This window comes from Opisthocomus hoazin, chromosome Z (assembly GCF_030867145.1).
Source record: "Opisthocomus hoazin isolate bOpiHoa1 chromosome Z, bOpiHoa1.hap1, whole genome shotgun sequence".
In the NCBI taxonomy this organism is placed as follows: Eukaryota; Metazoa; Chordata; class Aves; order Opisthocomiformes; family Opisthocomidae; genus Opisthocomus; species Opisthocomus hoazin.
In genome coordinates this window covers 26,394,786-26,413,768 of record NC_134454.1, presented here as the reverse complement: position 1 = coordinate 26,413,768, position 18,983 = coordinate 26,394,786, and the positions used below count along the sequence as shown (strand labels likewise).

Sequence of the window (18,983 nt, the reverse complement as noted above, 5' to 3'; positions counted from 1 at the left end):
TGGAGTGGCTCTCTGGTTTCTTCAGATGTCTTTTAATGTTTATGATGAGAGAAGGTGTATAAGAATAGTGGCATTTCTTAGCCTGGGTCAAAATTATATCCAGGACTGATTACGCTTGTATATATACACTTCGGTAAAAGGAAGAAAATGGCAGTGGTCCATTTTGTGAGTAGTCATAAGTAGTACACTTACCAGCATAAGCATAGCTGAAGAGCTGAAAAAGATCTGATACTCTTCCCCTTTCTGGTTCAGTCTATATCCTGGAGTTTATTTAATTTCAAAGAAAATCTAGTCTTTTTACATTTGCCCTACCGAATGTATCTGGGGCATTTAGAGGAATTACGGGTTTTATGAATCAGTACCATATTTTTGTGTTAACTTTTGGATACTGTTGCTGCGATTGAGCAAAGTGGGAGGAATTTGGAGTGTGCAAAGTTTTGTGTGAAAGGGTAGCAGAGTAAAACAGAAGTTAGGGATAGGTTATCTACAATGGGCTAGAACATCTTTTCTGTGAAGAGCATTCTGCAGTACATACTACTTGATACTGATGTTAGAGATGTCATCTTCACTATGTAAGGACAGTCAAGTACAAAAATCTGTAATCCTTGCTTGCAGTTATTCCTTACCTCTGCGGACTGGAGGTGTAAGGAAGGCCCTAGCTGAAGGGGAGGCAAAACCACCAGCGGGCTTTTTGCCCTGGCAGAAGCTAGGAAACAGCAGGGAGTATTCAAGACAGGGAACTACACACTTAGGGAGTCAATCCAGAGAAAACCTGAGTTCAGATGTGAGTTCATTAACATGACTGCTGCATGCAAGCATGCTTTGTGGTCTGTATGGAACCTCCTTTGAGCTTCCAGAGTAATGTAGTAGCGATATTTTAGTGTTGTGCTACTAGACTGCATTAATTAAATAGTAAAGCAGCATGGAATTTTACTGAAACAGAAGCAGAGATGCAGGCTAAGTTGCTGTGTGATCAGCAGGTTACAGATACCAAGATTTGAAGATTCTTCCTGGCAGTTCCTATTTTCACTTTAATGGGTGGAGAAAACTTGAGTATCAATTCCTTAGAACTATAATAGAGGTGAGGCATGTAAGTGCTTGGTAGTGGCTGAAATAAATCTATTGCAAAGACTTGGGAGTTGATCATGGATTAAGAAAGGGAGGAAGGAAATCCCAAGGAAACACAATCATTGAAAAATAGAATTTGAACAGAGCCAGTTAGCCACACAGTGGGTTTGCACTCAGAAATCCCAGCTGTACTTAAACTTGCTGGTGTATGCAGTAACATAGAGTGAGCTGGTAACGGTTGGACAGCTCTTCAGGAATGAGGTGAAGATGTCCCTGCTCATTCCTGAGATATATCAACTTGCTGTCACCAATTTTCACTGCTGTGACTTGCTTGTTACTCTTTCACCTTCATTGCAGGACTACCAGTCTTTCTATGTGGCTTTTGTGTTGTAAATGGATGTCCTGGGCTACATCAAAAGCAGCGTGGCCAGCAGGTTGAGGGAGGTGATTCTACCCCTCTGCTCTGTTGAGAACCCACCTGGAGTCCTGCATCCAGCTCCGGAGCCCTCAGCACAGGAAAGACATGGAGCTGTTGGAGTGGTTCCAGAGGAGGGCCACAAAGGTGACCAGAGGGATGGAGCACCTCTCCTGTGAGGAAAGGCTGGGAGAGTTGGCGTTGTTCAGCCTGGAGAAGATAAGGCTCCAGGGAAACCTTAGTGCAGGCTTTCGGTACTCAGAGGGGGCTTATGAGAAAGATGAGGACAGGCTTTTTAGCAGAGCCTGTTGCAATAGGACAAGGTAGTGGTTTTAAACTAGAAGAGGGTAGATTTAGACTGAATGTAAGGAAGATAATTTTTACAACGAGGGTGATGAGGGGCTGGAACAGGTTGTTCAGAGGTGGTAGATGCCCCATCCCTGGAAACATTCAAGGTCAGGTTGGATGGGGACTCTGAGCAACCTAATCCAGTGGGAGATGTCCCTGCTCACTGCAGGGGGTTTGGACTGGATGACCCCTGGAGGTCCCTTCCAACCCAAAATGTTCTGTGATTCTATGATCTTTTTGCCTAGCTAAAAACTTAGGTTCATAAAGTTTTTCTTTGGTGATCCAAAACACTTAATTTGAAGTTTTGGATGAAAAAGAGTTGATGCATTATCTTAAAGGGTAAAAGGAGAGAGTTTTAAGTTTGTGTTATTCTCTCCTGATAGAATGGGAAAGTCAGGAAGACCTCTACTCTTGCAAATAACCTTTACATAGGTAAGTTTAAAAATCAAGCTCTCAAGTGCCTTTCATGTTGTTTTTGCAATGCATTATCAGTCTCAGCATAGGCAGTTGAGATAGCATAGGCTCTCTCCCCTCTTCCCCACCCCTGAAAAAAAAACGAATAACTTAGGGGGAGGGCTGGAAATGGAAGCTTGTGTTGGTCTCTGTTACAGTTTTAAACAAAGGTAACCTTTTTTAATTCAGTCTGAATGAGTGAGGACGGGCTGTCATTTGCTTATCGATGTGATTTTTGTCTATTGAAGCATTGCCCTCCATACTACAGAGGAGTTTCGCATGTTCAGTTCTGAGCTGACTTTATGTAGTTGTTTTCTGAGTGGACTATATGGCTATTTGTGCAAATTGCAAAACAACGTCTGGAACTTTCTGACTCATTTCATCCGGCAGCGTTGCCTGTCATATAGTAATCACACCTTGTGGTACTGTAAATTTATTTTGAGTTTGACCTGCCCACAAATGCACACATGCACAAATCCATAGCCAGCAGCACTAAAGCTAATATATAGATAAGCTCTGCCATGCACAGTCATCATATGTCCTCATAAATATACAAGTTTGTCATCTGTCAGACAAATTAAACATGGGGCATTTCAACAAAGTGCCAATTTCCACAAAATCATTCACAAGACCATTCAAATCATCTCCTTTGCAGTACCTAACAGAGCAGCCTCTATTTCTGTTCGTTGTATTCCATTCCATTTCCCCGTTCATGTGTCTGGAGTCAGTTGTATTTGGGCTGCCTTGTGCTAGAGTTTACTCTGCCTTTACAACCCTCCTCACTTGCACAGCAAGGAAGACCAACGTGCTTGTGCTGTGTGTTTAATAAAACACCAGAATGCTGCTCGTCTGGTTTATGTGGGATTGCTTGTGCAGCATGTCCTGTTCTTTAAACCAGCACATGGAAGGCCCCTTTGGCACACTTTACAGCTTTACCAGCCAGCTCTCGTCCAGCCTTTGGTGTTCAGTATGTTTAGAACGGTGAATACGTCTACTCTGTTGGCAGATGGTTACTGCTGACTGTTGCTGGCGTTTGGAAGGAAAGAAGGGGAGGGGAAGGAGTAGTGAGGTCTTGGGATACGCTATTCTTTTCTCATTCCTGGCCTTCATGGTTATGACTGTTTCTGACTGACGTTCTGGAGAGAAGGTCTCAGTGGGGCTTGCTTGTAAGTTTAGCAACTGTTCTTTTTACTCGTTTGTTTTTCTGAGCACAGTAGGGGATAGTTAAAGCTTTGGTAGCTATTTCATTTTTCAGCTAAGATTCTGTGGAGTTCAGCCGTGATAATATTTAGTTCATGAATTTTAACTGTGGAAGTCAAAGCATTTCACAGAGGTGGGATATGTGTGTCTATCTACAGATATGAAGAACCTGAGACACTTTGGCAGATTGTTCTGAGAGGCCAGTGGCAGAATGAGGAAGCGTTTTAACTGCTGGGCACTGAGTCCCGGGTTCCACGCCACCAGACCAGACAGGACAAAGGTTTCTAGCCCATTCCCTGCTTCAGCTGCATGCTGCTGTAGGGTAATAAAACTAGTGTTTGTGCTTTGAAACTGTTCAAGGGAAGGGGTTGAACTCTTACGAGAGCAAGGATGAAAATTCGTCATCACAGGCGTTGCAAATCTTACTGGTTTTCTAGAGAAAATCATATGCTTCCTTTGTGCATGAAACTGAGCCCAGACCCCTTTATGGACTATCCACAGGTAGTCCCTTGTATTCCTTTTCCCCTCTTTACAGCTAGGTCCCTTTGACAACAAAGTTACTGAGTCATATTTGAAAAGGCCCTGCCTGCTGCATACCCACAGTTCTCCTAAGCACAGTAGGGGTAGGGGTCTTCTGCACCACAGTGTGGCTGTGTGTGCTTGCACATCTGCATGAAGGAGGGAGTGTAGAACTAGCACATGGCCTATTTCTCTCCCATCATCTCCTGCCAGAAGCTTCCCTCCTGCTGTTACTGTCCCCTTTCTGTCGTTTGATTATTCTTCTTCCAAAAGCAAGTTATCTACTTTCTTTTTTCAACAGTGGAGTAGACATTCCAGGTACAATGTAGTACTCTTCACACACCCACAGGCTCAGTGAGCTGCTGTGTCAGCTGAGGTCAGCACTGTGATCTGCCTGTGCAGTGAGGCTGGCATGTTCTACCTCGTTTACCAAGGGCTAAAAAGCACGCACACAGTCCTTATTTGTGCCTCATCTGATTTATATGGTACCCTAGTAGTGTTTCTAGCCCCACAGGTGACATTGATTTCTCTTCGTCTCCTTCCTCTTCACTCTTCACACTCCCAACAGTGCTCTTCACAGTTGGACCTCAGCAAAATTTACTGTTTCTCAGGACATTGAAGACTACAGTGTCTCATTGTAGGTCAGGTTCAGTGACTATAATATTTTCCGCTGAGCTGCCAGTCCCATAGAGAATTGGTGATCTGTCATTTAATATGCCTGTGCTACAGACTGACTGATGTGACTTTACAGTCCAGTCTCAGCTTGGTCTGTAGTACCTTTTTCAGTCCCAAAGAGACGGGATATACTGAGGTCACTTGCCCAACTGAGGTTGGTGTAGGGATGCTACTAGTCTGCTTCCTACATGCAAACAAATCTGTGAACAGCTTCAGAGATTGGCAGTGTTTACTGATCACCTTGATGGTGACCAGTGATCACCTGGTGATGACCAGTTTGGATCACTTTTCACACACGGCAAGGAGTTAGTAGGCAGGGTGATTTTTTTAAGTGCCATTAGTTGTTCTTTGAATAGTGACTGCTTGTCAGTCTTGACTGTACCAGATTTGGCACTTTCCTTGGCACTGGTCTGATAATTCTAAGAAGCAGCAGGAAGTTACTCCTCTAATGTAGATTTCTTTCCTGTTTTTTTTGGAAGCATAGCAAGTTGCTAATGACCAACAGCTACTGGTCTTTTCAGAATGGCTTGTTTTGCAATAACCTGACTGAAGTTGTTGTTCTGTGATAAATCTTAATTACACAGAAGGTATTTGTGACCTTACTATTAAATGCTTACAGGTTAATTGTAGGCTTTCTGTCCAAAGAATCTCTTGATTTCAGTGGGTACTAGGAATCTGTTAAAGCTGCAGGACTAAAGTTATAGTTGCTGACCGTCAGGCAATTTGATTTCTATTTTGGAACCACTGAAATTCAAGGTCTAAAGACACATTCTTCCCCTGCTTGTATATTCCCTTCCTAAACCCTAATTAGATGCCTACATGACATTTTTTGTCTTTAGAAGAGACACTTGTTAAATTTGTATACTGTGAATAGTCTTTGCGATTTCAGCAGTGTTATACACAGTTCAGGCCCTCTCCTTCAAAAATTTAAAAGCACAACCCCTTGTTTTATTACCCTACAGCAGCATGTGATGGAAGTGAAGAAAAGGCCTTGATCCCTATTTGTTAACAAGCCTTGCACAGTATGGGCTGGAGAGGCAGACTTTGCATTTCATGCTACTTGGGAACCTTTCTTGATGTCCACGTACACAAGTTAGGCACAGTACCTTGGTGGCAATCTTAGACTGACTGAAAGAAATTAGAAAAGATGGAATCTTTTTAGTTTATAGGTGGTCAGCTGCTCACTGGCTGCCCAGGATTTTCTCAGCTGTAACGTTAATGTTCAGCTTCACAGAAGTGAAGTTGGTGATGGGATGCTTTCCTTACAGTAGGGAAAGATGGGAGCTTGATCTACATCACTAGAAAGGTGCCTGTTGTAAGAATTCTTCTGTGGTTGTGCTCCAGAAGCCACGGGGCTGCTCAAGAAGCCAAATGCAGCAAATAACATTTATTCCTGTGATTTTTCCCTTGTTTCTTGCAATTGCCAAAATTTTGTCTGAAGTAATTGCTGCTATTTCTGGGAGTTGTGAGATCTGAAGATGAAGTACCTTTGCAGACACTGACATAGAAGTAAAATTTGTGAAGTAAAATAAGGAAGATTAAAAATAGAAGTAGTTTCAGTTAAAAATAGAAGTAGTTTCAGTTAATACACTGAACATCAAAAGCCTTGCTTCTGTCATTCTTTTCCTTTTGTATGTGACATGTATGCCAGGACTGTCCATCCTGTTCACGAGCAGTGCCAAAAACTAGTATTTTCTTCAGGTTAGGCATCTGTATTTAGTTTAGAATTTACTATTTGGTTGTTTTTTTCTCTGTTCCAACTCTGGCATAAGTTTAGCTGATCAGAACCAATAGGTTTTTGTTTTATCAGGTTTTGGTTTTCAAGTTTCTGATGGCAGGCCTTCCAGTGTAGCGATTTTGTTTGAGACACTTTAATTTTTTAAAATAATATTTTATATTTGCTATGAGTTCTTCCCTTTGAAGTTGTTACTTAGCTCACTGCTGGGTGGATGGGTGCAAGCCTGAACAACGAACACAATTGACTTGAGTATTTCTGCAGCTCTGTTTTGGTGGGGATCTTCAGGAAGATGGTGAGTGACATAACGGGTGAGAACTGACAGGCTGGTTGTGCATCAGCTGTGAGAAACTCTCTATTGTTACAGGGAATGGGGACCTTCTCTGCAGTCCTGGCTAAGGAGTTTGTGTAGGGAAGTGGCATTGGGCTGATTGCTGTCATTAATACCCCTATAATGAGGGGCCTGTAAGGAATGTTACTCAGCAGCTGGGATGTCCCTTGCGTGGTGCCAGTTAAATAATACGAATGTGAAGTTGCAGGCAGCTAGTACTTGGACTTAACCAGACGGGACGGGAGGTTTCTTACCAGGCAGGGATTAATTACAATGTCTGAGAGAATGTGGGGTGGCTGAAGTATTCCCTTGTGTAATTGGGTTGAATATCGTTGCCTTTAGTGGAAAGGTGGAGAATTTCTTGTTTATTAAATAATTCTGTTGAACAACTGAGTTCCAGTGGCAGGCACTGTTGGGCCAGATAACTGTGTGGCAATTTGGCTTCACTGTCCCCTGATATTACATACCACTCTTTGGATGTTGCTTTGTAAGTGTATACTTCATTCTCTAGTGTATTATGAGTCTCTGTGTTTAATTCCAAAATGCAAGATCAAAATAATGTCTGTTATTAATGCCAAATGTTGGATTGCAGGAGTGTGTGTGGACTTTTTTGTTTTGCTGTGTTCCTTTTAGAGCTTACTCACGTGTCTATAAGCTCTAGTGACTATTAAATGACTGTAGTAGGAAAAATACAACTTTTCCAGTGGACACAGAACTCAAGCACCATAATTCCACAAAATAGTGCTGACTTCCACACGCACACCCCTGCCCAGCCCAACACCTCCCACCGATAAGTTCTGAACTAAACTTTAAAAATCATTACCATGTTTACTTCTCAAAACAAATGTCTATAAGCATTAAGTTGTTAGACTAACAAAGACAACTTGCAGTAATCTTCACTTGGCCTTCAACTGTTTATGAACCAGTTGTATTTCATAGTTAGTCTTTCGTTTCTGCCTTTTGCTGTGGGGTTGGAATAATGGCATGTAGTGATCGTTTTACCTAAATCACACTTCTGAATGTTACTTTGATGATACAGCATGGCTTTTTCATACTTGAATATAATAGAAGTGTTGAAAAAGGTGAAGATACTAGGCAAAAGTGCTGTTAACAATATCATGAAATACTGCTTTCTAAGTTAGCGTAGGTAATGATTTTTTAAAAAAAGGTGTGTTAAGCAGTAGACTGACCAATTTTTCTAGTACTGCTGGCAGTTTAACTAGTCTGTGTTTATGTGGTGCTCCCTTTCTTGTTTAGTTGTATGCTTAGAATATATTTCACATATTACTTGACAAATAGCAAACTTATTTCACAGCTATGAGGTCACAATCATGAAGTGAAGTTTGAACTTCTGAAGCTGTAGGTATGACTTGCCTTTTTCAGAGGTGGATGTTTCTTACGCTTATCTTGGAGCAAGTGCTAGGCAGTACTTTGTACCTGACAGTATATAAAATATATTAAGCAGGCATGGCATCAGATGTATAATAAGCACACTTACTATGCTAATTCTCTGTTTGTATAAGCTACACTTGGAAGACTCCTAACTGCTACTTCTCTTTCAGAAGCTATGTCTGGATCTGCAAAAAGCAAGCCAAGTCTAATTCTTAGCAGAATTGCTTCCAAATACACACTTTAAGGATCACAAAACACCCTCACAGACATTCACTCTTCACCCTAGATCCTGCTTTTTTCCTGTTAGCGTTCTTACGGATGATCTTTCATGTTATTGCTAGCTTTCTTTCAGCTACGTACCGTACTTTAGAGGTGGGTGAAATTCAGGGGGTGAAATTCAGCTGCTCCGATCCTTAGTTTTATACAATTTCATGGCTGTGAAATGTAGAAGTTTTAGAGATGCAAGCCAGTGATGCACGGTATAATCTGCAAAGAGGATCAAGCTTGATAGCACAGCAGGTCTTCATTAGCATGGAGATGCAAAACATTTAAGTGGTAAGCTCTTTTTGCCTGTAGGTAACATGTATACACAAGGTTTGGAAGATTCTTCTTTCCAGCTGTGTCTTTTGCTAGATGGACCAATCTGTTTCTTGCTAACCAGCTCAGATGTACAATAAATACAAATAATAGGTGGAGAATGTAAACCAAAAACCTGCCAGGATGTCACTGCTTAAAAAAAAAATTGCTTAAAGAAAAGAGCTGATTGGCCAGTCTGCTGAGCTCTGAAGACCTGCTAGACAGTAGTCTCTCTATTGATGCAAGAATGTCAAGAGAAGTAAGTTTCATCTCCCAGCAACAACAAAATGGATCGGAAGTATGGAGTAGGGAAAGCATAAATCAAATTGGTTAAACAAGGTCCTGTGCAGTCTGCTGTAGGTGACCCTGCTTTGGCAGGGATGTTGGACTAACTGACCCGTAGAGGTCCCTTCCAACCCCTAACATTCTGTGATTCTGTGAAACCCTTATGTATTGAAATGAAATTAAAATCCTTAGAAATAAAGATGAACATCAGAGCAGACTCTTTGAAACAATAAATCCTGGCGTTTCTATGTTAGATCACTCCAGGAAAGTAAACAAGAGGGGAGGTTGTACTGAGCTGAAAATTCAATAGTATTACTACTTTGAGACGAGGATTTACAGTTTGACTTGGGGGTGAGGGATTTCACATGTCAGGTACGTATTCCCACCATCTTCAGTGTTTATGTAAGTCTGCCTGCTGGTTTGTGTTAACAGCAACAGAATACAAGCTTTCTCTCCCTGCCAAAGGTGAGTATTGCTTGTCAGTTCTTTTAATTCACATTTGAAATGTAGCTTCTGTTCTCTTTCTGTTCCTTTATGTGTGGGCAACGCAGACAACACATCATCTTTGACATAGGTGCCGTGAAAGTGCTGTGGAAAGAAAGATTGGGGAAGCACCTTGAGTAACTGGAGAACAAAATCTTTGTTAAATAAGAGAAGGGAGTAAAAGAACAGGAGTAGAAACAAGCTTCACTGAGAAGTGGAGGTAATCTGAAATCAAGGAAAGGAAGTACCACTGTATAGCATCGTGACTTGGCTGGTGTTTTATTGGGAGGACAGATGGTGAGAGGGGCTTGTAGTTAGCTAACTCAAAGGCCGAATGGTTTGCAATAAGAAATCTGGTGTATGAAAAGGGGTGGTCAGGGTAGAAGTTTCTATAGTGATTTAGCTGTATGTTGTGGTTTTCCTCCTTTGAGTCAGAGGTAGCAACAGAGACATGAGTTACCAGAGCATAACTAGCTGCCTGTCTGTTGCACAGGTCTTGTTAGAGGCATGTTCTCATGCTTTGTGCTGTTCAAAATACAATGCTATTACTTTTTCCTGCTTAATTTTTCTAAGTGGCTGTGAACAAGCTTTTTCAAGTAGCATTTCTGGATGATAGCAGTTACACTGCAATAACAGAGGCTTACAAGGCCGTAACAAAGGCCAGTAAGGGATTTAAAATAACAATTTGACGTGGTGAAAAGCCTTATTGTTGTTTTAAGAGGACTGAAAACCCTTCCAAGAATGTACCAACACTGATTTACAGAGAGAGGAGAAGAGAGAAGTATGTGTTTGTAGTGACCCTGGGACTGAACACTTGCTTTGGGGATTTGACAGGAATGGTTTGCAGACCAGAGAAATAAAAAGCATGTGTAGTAAGTATACAGTTACATTTGATGGCTGAAATGAAAAACAGAACTTCTTATTTTAATGTTCTCTGCACTTTTTTGCTACAAAAATCATGATTGTCATTTGTTTGCCAAAGTTCTTCTCTTCAGTGATAAATGTACTTTTAAGCATCTGAAAATACATATGAAAGTCAGAGAATAGCTGGACATACACCATGTTCTGCCTCTCCATTGATATACTTACAGCGTGGTGGTTTTTTTGTTCGTTTGGTTTAAGCCAAAAAATGTATATAGCTGTCCTAGTAAGCTTTTCATAATTAAATGTATACATCATAAAGGAAATAGGAGAGGCAGGAGAATAAGACAGAGTGTGTGATGAGTAGTGAGAAAGGCTGTTTTTCGCTGGATTTATTTACCAGTTTGTATAGGCTGCAATACTGTTAAAACCTGGAAGATACCAGCACTGCAGAAGCATGTGCTTAGGCATTTCAGCACCCACTATGTAGCATACGTGCTCCGCTGAACAAGGAATGGGGTTCTTCAGATTTCATCTCTGTGGCTTATTCATCACATAACTGTGAATAAGTTGCTTCATTTTCATATTCTTTCTGCCTTGTATACATATATATATCTTAAGTGCTGTGATGTAGTTTTAGGAAAGGTACTAGTAGACCAAACTCTCCCCTTATACTTGTTTGCTCTTTTCCCTTAGGAGTTTTGACCAGTTACAGCTGGAGATGGAGGTTTCATACAGGCTAAGGTCTCAGTCTTGGTTGTGAACCTCTTTTCCTTTTCAGTTCACTGGTGTTTGAGTGCTCGGGTTACGTTTGCAACTTCTCAACCAAAGAGAGCTGGTGTTTAAGGATGCTGAGAGCCCCTCTGCTTGTTCACCATCCCGAGAACTGTTGGTAGCTCATGTACACCTCACTGCTGGAAGCAGCTGTGGACAGTTAGTAGAAAATACTTAGTCCTGAAAGGAGCGAGGGAGGATCTGTGTTCTGGTGTGGACAGTGAGGAGAAAACAAACTGCTTATTTAAGTTTGAACTTCATAAATTTGTGAGAGGGTTTTGTGTTTACATATTTCCCAGCACCCTTCGCTCAATAGGCTAGACTGTCAGTATGTTTGCAAATTCAAGTTTTGCAGTATCTTGTTACATAATCACGTCAATGACTTGGAGAGGACTGCTGGAAAATTTGCCTGTTATTCAAAACTGAGGATCAGGTGTACATGCTTAATTACCTTTTGCTAGATGCTATAGATCAAGGAATGTTTGTATTAAAATATGAAAGCAGTTCCTGTTTGTCTTCTCTCAAAGACGAAGGTGGATTATAGAAGGCCTGGTGTTCCTGGTTTGCTTGAACTAGGGGGTGCTGATAACTTTTGCCAGAAAATCTCTATCGTTAGAACATTTTGTTTGTTGCACTTAAGTGTAAGGTAGGTAGTTACAATTATAAAAGCACATAAAAATAACCAGTTCTAAAAAAGATGACTCTTACCTTGTTCTTTAGTTAACTTATGATTTCTGCTTGATAAAGTAATACAGAACCTCTTGCAGGATGTTGTGAACTAGAATGTGTAGTAAAGTCACATTAAAATCGTGTCGATAAGGAGAATTTGGAAAGAAGGCATAATGCCAGGAAGATGTAGAAACAATAGAGAGAACTTGGAATGAACTCCAGTTGCAGAAACAAGGGGAGACCAATTAAATAATCCTCAGATTACTGTAGTGCTCTGAGAGCAAACACTTGTGTAGTATTCTGCTGTGACTGTCTGGCAGATAACTGACCTTATCCATGAGGGTGTGTAATTTTCCTAGAGGCTCACCCACTGAAGCACAGGAAGTTCCGTCTGAACATGAGGAGGAACTTCTTCCCTCTGAGGGTGACGGAGCACTGGAACAGGCTGCCCAGGGAGGTGGTGGAGTCTCCTTCTCTGGAGATATTCAAGACCCGCCTGGACAAGGTCCTGTGCAGCCTGCTGTAGGTGACCCTGCTTCGGCAGGGGGGTTGGACTAGATGACCCACAGAGGTCCCTTCCAACCCTGAACATTCTGTGATTCTGTGACCCACTGATTGCAGTGGGTGTGGGAGGGAGAGGGTGTGTGTGTCTGTGCTGCCATGTCCACAATGTAAAAAACCGCCAGCAAATCTGTGTTAAACTCTCGTAGTGCTGTCATTTATTTCTGTTTTACAAGAACTGTGAGGAATTACTAATGCAGTGCTAAGACTGCACAATGACATTTACCAGCTTCTTGTTGTTGTAACTGAGAGAAGCATTAACTCAACCATGTAAATCTTTTTTTGACATAAAATAGGTTATACAATAAATAGTAAAATATGGACTAGAAAAAAAGGTATAAAATGTCACACAGATACAAGATCGACAGATTAACATCGCTTCCTGCCTGCACGCACGTTCTGTGAATTGTGTGAATGAGCAACTTGAAAGTGCTGCGAACATACATCTGGTTTTGATCTTTTTTTGCTAGAGAAAGAAACTTGTTTGAACTGAGCTCTAGTTACAAAGCTTGCAGAGGATAACCTCCTGTGTTGTTGTTCTAATTAATTGTGGAGTTCTCTTGTTATCTCTGAAAGACAAGATTTTCTTCTTTATTGGGAGACCTTGTGGATAGAAAGTATAGTGCCAGTCAGATAGTTTGAACCAAACGCATGGTAAAGGAACAGTGCTTCACTGACCATTGGTGTTTTGTAGAAAGGTATGATGTGAGCTAATTCTACATGAAGAGGAATGAGAGTCTGCCTTCTGTAGTCTTCCCTAGAAATGAAAATTGGGTTGCTTTGGATGTGTATAAAGATAGTTGTTGTTAGGACCTCTATTTAGAAGGCAAGGATTACATTGCATGGCAAATAAGACCTTTAGAAGGTAGAAGAAAAATTGGGAAGCCAAAGCTGAATGTTTTTGAGTAAGCAAAAAAAAAAAATTGTATTGCTGGGATACCCACAAACTGCAGTGAATTTTTCTGGTCTGCTTGCTTTTGGATATGTAAGTTACATGATCACAATCATGAAACTATGTATCCACTTGTTATGCCAGCTTAAGTATGTTGTTCACATGCCAGACCCTTAAGATGTATGGCAGAGAGAACCTACAATTCCACAGCCATGAAGATGCAGACACCTTCCTTCCCTGCACATACAGTAGCACATACAGGTGCGATTGCAAAAAATGGGAAAATATTGCAAAAAACATTTGAACATTAGTTTTACTTTGAAGCTTGAGATGATAGGGGAAGTTTGGGGTATTTATGAAAGTGAGTGAGGGAAGGAAGGATCAAGACTGCTTTAACAGAATCATGGTTTTGTAAGTGAGCCAGCAGTAAATTCACAGCAATAGTATTTGTGGCACTTAAAGACTAGCCAATTTCCAACAGTAAAACTAAAGAATCAGATTTATTATTTTTTGATACCTCTAGCAATGCTGATGTCGTAATTGAAAAATGGAGAACTTATGAAAGCATGTTGCAATCACCTAAACTATGAATGCAGCAGTAATCCTAGCTGTTAGAGAAGACAGTAAAATGTGTGGTCCTTTCGTAAAGGAGATGCTTTTCAGTTTGTGACTGTGCTTTGCTTTTAGGATCATGCTCAGTTTTACTATTTTCAGCACCTTGTAATACAGGCTATTAAAAGCAGTTACACTGACCCACTTACTGTCTTTCATGTTGGGTGCAATACGTGGATATTGATGGCAAAATGTAGAACTTCTCACTTGTCTTATCTGCTCTTGTGAAAGAGGATTGCTTTGTTAATATGCATTAAGCCCCTCAAAGTATAAAACACTAAAAATAATACTTATGGAAATTACACAGAACAACTGCTTTGAGTAGAAAGAAAAGGCTGCTTGAATGTGAGTGGTGACTCTATAAAATAAGCAAGACTAATAGAAAATTCTTCATCAATAGTTCAGCTTTCATTTAATCATATTAACTTTCTACTTGCAGATTCTGATTACAGGCCACTTCCCAATGCATTTTTCCTTCCACAGCTCTTAACAATATGTTAGTAAGAACCAATGTGGAGTAAAGCTGAGTCATGATGACTTTAGCTGTGCAAATGCAATTCACTCCCGCAAAGACAACTATGTAAAATCCTGCTTTTCTGTTGAAAACCTTGAGCTCCCAGCAATGGTAGCCAAGCGGTACGGTAGCTTCTTGAATTTTAATGGAGTTGAACCAATTGCGGCAAGCTTTTCGTTCTCCAGTGAGCTGAATTCCAGTTTTTCAGTGAAGTGTGTCATAGGAAAGGGCATAACTGAAACGTCTGTTGCCATTGCGTAGGATTCTTGCTTCCCCTTTGAGACTCATATCAAAAGCTTGAAAGCTTCTCTGCTTTTAGGAAAACATACTTTATAAGAATATTTGAGCAAATAGCTTTTTAGGAAGAGTTGTAAGTAAGTTTTAAATAGGGACAATCCTGTTTCTAATTAATGCATTGCTCAAATAAGCCAGGTAGGAATTTTGTTAGTGATCACTAGTGCTGTCACATTTTGGAGAAAGCGAAGTGCTCCATACCATTTAACCCTGTGTAATGTGTGTATGAGCATACCTAACTAACATCTCTGCTGAGTATAACCTCATTCCATTGTCTGGTGATAATTGCAGGTCTTGTGCTGTGATTGAAGCACCTGTTGGATTTGCAGTGGTCTGCTTCATAAAATTTAATGCTTTACTGTCTTTCATTTGTTGTTTTAGTAGCGAGACAAATTGTGTGCTGTTCGGAGAACTTGTACTCTAAACATTTTGTAATTATTTTTAAAGTGCTTCACCTTAACTTTTGAAAAACCCATATCTTACTAGCAGAATAGGTTTGTTATGTTTCAGTTGATAAAATTGTCCAAAATATCCAAAATTATTACATTTTGTCCCTGATGCTTAATAATGCTAAGACTGACAAACTGTGTGCATGTGGTTGTGTGATACATCCCCAAGAGTTAACTCAGAATTTTAAGCTTGCTTTGAAAGGAGTGGTAGAAAATGTCGTGGGGTAGATGTGTGTGGAAGGTCTCAGTTAGGTTTTGTTGATTTACTTTGTGCATTTTGGGAATGTTGAATGTGAGGCCAAGTTCAGGTTCAACTTCATAAGGTCTAGCAAAATGGAAGCTTTTTGTGGATAGAGCCATGTCGTAATGGTAGTCAGCAGCCCTGCATCTGTTCTTGACTATGCCAGTGTTTTGGTGGATGACAGAACAAGGTGTTTCAGCCCCCTAAATCCTCCAAGTTGGTGCCAATAATATTAGCTTCCTTTGTCAAATACTTTGAGGTAAACTAAGTTATTACTATATTTGTCTTGAAGTGGTTTAAAATTGGCTCTCATTTCATGTTCAGCTGAATGTAAATATGATGAGATTCCACATTAATGTCATCCTTATGGTGAAACACTGCTCCTGCATACTTGTTTAAAATTTGTGGTCCTGTATACTTTTTTAAAATTGGAAGACCTGTTAGCTTTTTAAAACAAACAATATCCTTCCCCAGTGATCTGCAAGCCATTTGTGGGTGGGGTTTGTTAGGTGGTTTGAAGGGCTGTGGGTACCAATATGTGCCCAGCGTGCAGTAAACAAAACAGTCAATGGACTAAGTATCAAACAGTAATTGACTGGACTGTGCATGTCTAAGGGCACTAAAATGTGCTAATGACTTGTTCATTTGTACTGATGGGATGAAAATTAAGTGAAATCTAGTATTTCCTTGCAGCTTTTGGGTTTTCCTCAGTTATAGTTCACCTGTAAGGGTGGAATTTCGTGTGGCTGAATCTTGTCTTATATGTAGGTTGTTAGGGCACTTTGTGATGTCTTTTAAACCACAGGTTCAACAACAATATGAAGTTTTACAGAGTTTTTTGTCTTTATTAAGTTGATTCTCCACCATCTTTCTGTACTTCTTTTCCCCAATATTAAGATGCTCAGTATGTGCACCAGATGTAGGTTGTGTTGTAGAGCTTTTTTTTTTCATAAGCAATGTTACGTAAACGTAAAGGGATAATTGTGCTGTTTAACTAGGGCATTAATTTTGGTGGCTTGACTCCAGTATGAAGTAGGCAGAGAGAATTACACTTATTTAGCAAACAGTTCAGAAAAACATCACTCACCTCTCTTCACTTTTATTTCAGGGATGCCTATAATAGATACCTGCAGCTACAGTATTTCAGAGTAAGGGAGGATCCTTCACACAGAGATGTTAGTTTGAATAAGCCACAGTTGCAAGTTCTGTATATACTGAGGAATTTACAGAGGGGCAGGCTATGCTGTACTTGGGATCCTATAAAACAGGACAGTGGTGACTCTAAACTCAGTGGGATATCTGCAGATAAGGAGAAACAATGTGTACTGTGTAGAGGAGTGGTAGTATAGAGAGCAGCAAATACTGTTAGGGAATGTCTTCAAACTGCACAGAATACTGCTTATACTTTGCTCATGATCCAAAGTCGCAAAACGAAGTATTTTAAGATACCGTATTATTATGAAGTGTTCAGGGTACTGTAGACTTAAGATACTGTGTTAGGCAAAACAAAGCACATGGGACTCAGTAGAGAAGCATATTTACACCAGGGAAGGAAAGAGTTTCATAAAGTTTGAGAGGAGTTTAATCTCCTCTGAATAATAGCTTCCTATTTCAAGTGTCTGTTATCTTGAGTTGGAAAGAAGCTTGCTTTCTGCTGTTGGTCAGGTTATTGATGAGAGGGTGAATGAATAAACTGTTTAAAAGATCAGAATGACTGTGGTCTGGCACAATACACTGAATAAGGTACATAAATTTTTTTGTGCAGCATGTCTTATTATCACTGTTTCTGCAGCTACTTATACGAAGTAGTGGTACAAGACATTAGCAAGTGACTGAAATTTTCACATAGAGGATAGCTGAGTAACAAAAATAATCAGTGCCCACATGCCTTTCTCCAGAGGCATTTGTCTAGCTGTGGCATAACTTCAAGGTCCAAGGGGTTAAATGTATTCTTGATACTTAATTTACTGCAGCAGCTGACTCATGCAAGGGAAAATGTGTAGGTGCCAAGGAGACTCTCACAAGCTGAATAAATTACTAGCCTCTGGGAATTTCATCCTCATACACATGGTATGTATTAGGGGCTCTTGTGGGAACATTGTATTTTATAGAATGTGAAGGAGAAAATAGCACAATTCACAAGATGATCAGCATACAAATGCTTTGTTAAAGGAATTTTTACTGTAAGGAAAGAGCAGACAAGCAGGGGGTCAAATATGGTGGGAACAGATGAATTAAAATTTAGGTTATACTATAAACAGTGCATAAGTGAATCTTAGTGTGGCTCACTGGAAGAAATATGTAAGCCTTACTGTTTAAGTACCAGGGGTTTTTTTTCCTCATTTTTACATATCCCCAGTAAAGCCAGCAAGTTTCAGCCAAACTTGGCAAAAGAGATGGGAGACTTGAGGATGTTAGGTTTTTCCATGTTTTATGAAAGTTGGTAGCTTTTGGAGGGGAGGACAGACCCAAATTAGTGTCGCCAGTGGACAGGCAACACATGTTGATACTGGCCTTTTCCACTCGCCATTTTTCTGACCCAGCAGCCTGGATACACGTCAGCACTTGCTAACTCCTGGTCAGAAATGTGGGAGGCTGACTCATTATCCTGCTGGGGACGAAGCTGGAAGACCAGCTAACAAAATAAGGCTTACCTTGGATTAATATAAGCTAGTACCTAAATTCACAGTGGCAAGATTTAATAGTAGGGAAGTATTTAGAAAATAGATCCAAGAAGGAGTGGGACAGACTGGGAAGCTTGCAAATGTGAACAGCAAATATATTTGTTTGTGTTGGATATACGTAGATACATGTAGAAACAGAAATAGCTTCTGCAGTATCTGTAGGAAAAGGCACTGTGGAATACACTGAGAAGAAAAGCCACTCCAGCCTCGCCACAGAGGCTTGTTCCCCCTTCTTCGGGGCTCTGCTGTGTGAGACTGTGGGGGAAAGCTTGTAGAAGAGCAAGGAATTGCCTAGTGGAGAAGGAGCACAGCTTGAGAAGTTTGATCTGAGACCTTACTGAAATGAAACAGTTGCCTTGCACAATCTGGTGCATTTAGGACTCATCTAGTGAGACCTGGTTTTGTTACTGTACATTAGAGATTACCTGAACATGCTCATGTTTTTCTGTTCCTGTTACTTACGCTTTACTTGGTAGCCAGACATCTGTTGCTCAAGAAAGTTACTAGTCTTTTCCAAAACAAAACGTACATATTCATAGTATATGTTGGTTTCCCGCATCAAAATAGAGGCTAGGTAACAAGAATCTGTTTGATAGCCCCATATAAGCTACTGTGAAGAATTCAACTCTATCGCAACCAAAACCAATACTGCCCAAAACAGTATCCCTGCCAAAACTAGCCTCTGTTGCCTGGAGGCTTTAAGGTTATCCTGAGGAGGAGAAAACTTCCACTGCCACTGTATCTTTAAATCTGTAAGTCCGTTCTGGGATGTTGTAAGTCTGAAGTGTGGTGTTTGGTGCCACAGACAGCTAGCTTTGTGGGACTGCTGCTGTGAAGCATTTTACAGAGATGGGACTAAGATTAGAACGATGCTGAAGCTGGTAACATGCTGCCTTCTGAAGGTGGCATGATTCCAGTGGCATTAAATTATCTTTGTGATATTCTTGCACTT

General features: G+C 40.5%; 1 protein-coding gene across 2 annotated transcripts in view; it reads left to right on the top strand.

The window, feature by feature from the left end:
- The window catches only part of MLLT3 (MLLT3 super elongation complex subunit), a 129,428-nt gene that overhangs the window by 30,638 nt on the left and 79,807 nt on the right, over positions 1-18,983 (top strand). The gene's annotated exons all lie outside the window — the stretch shown is intronic.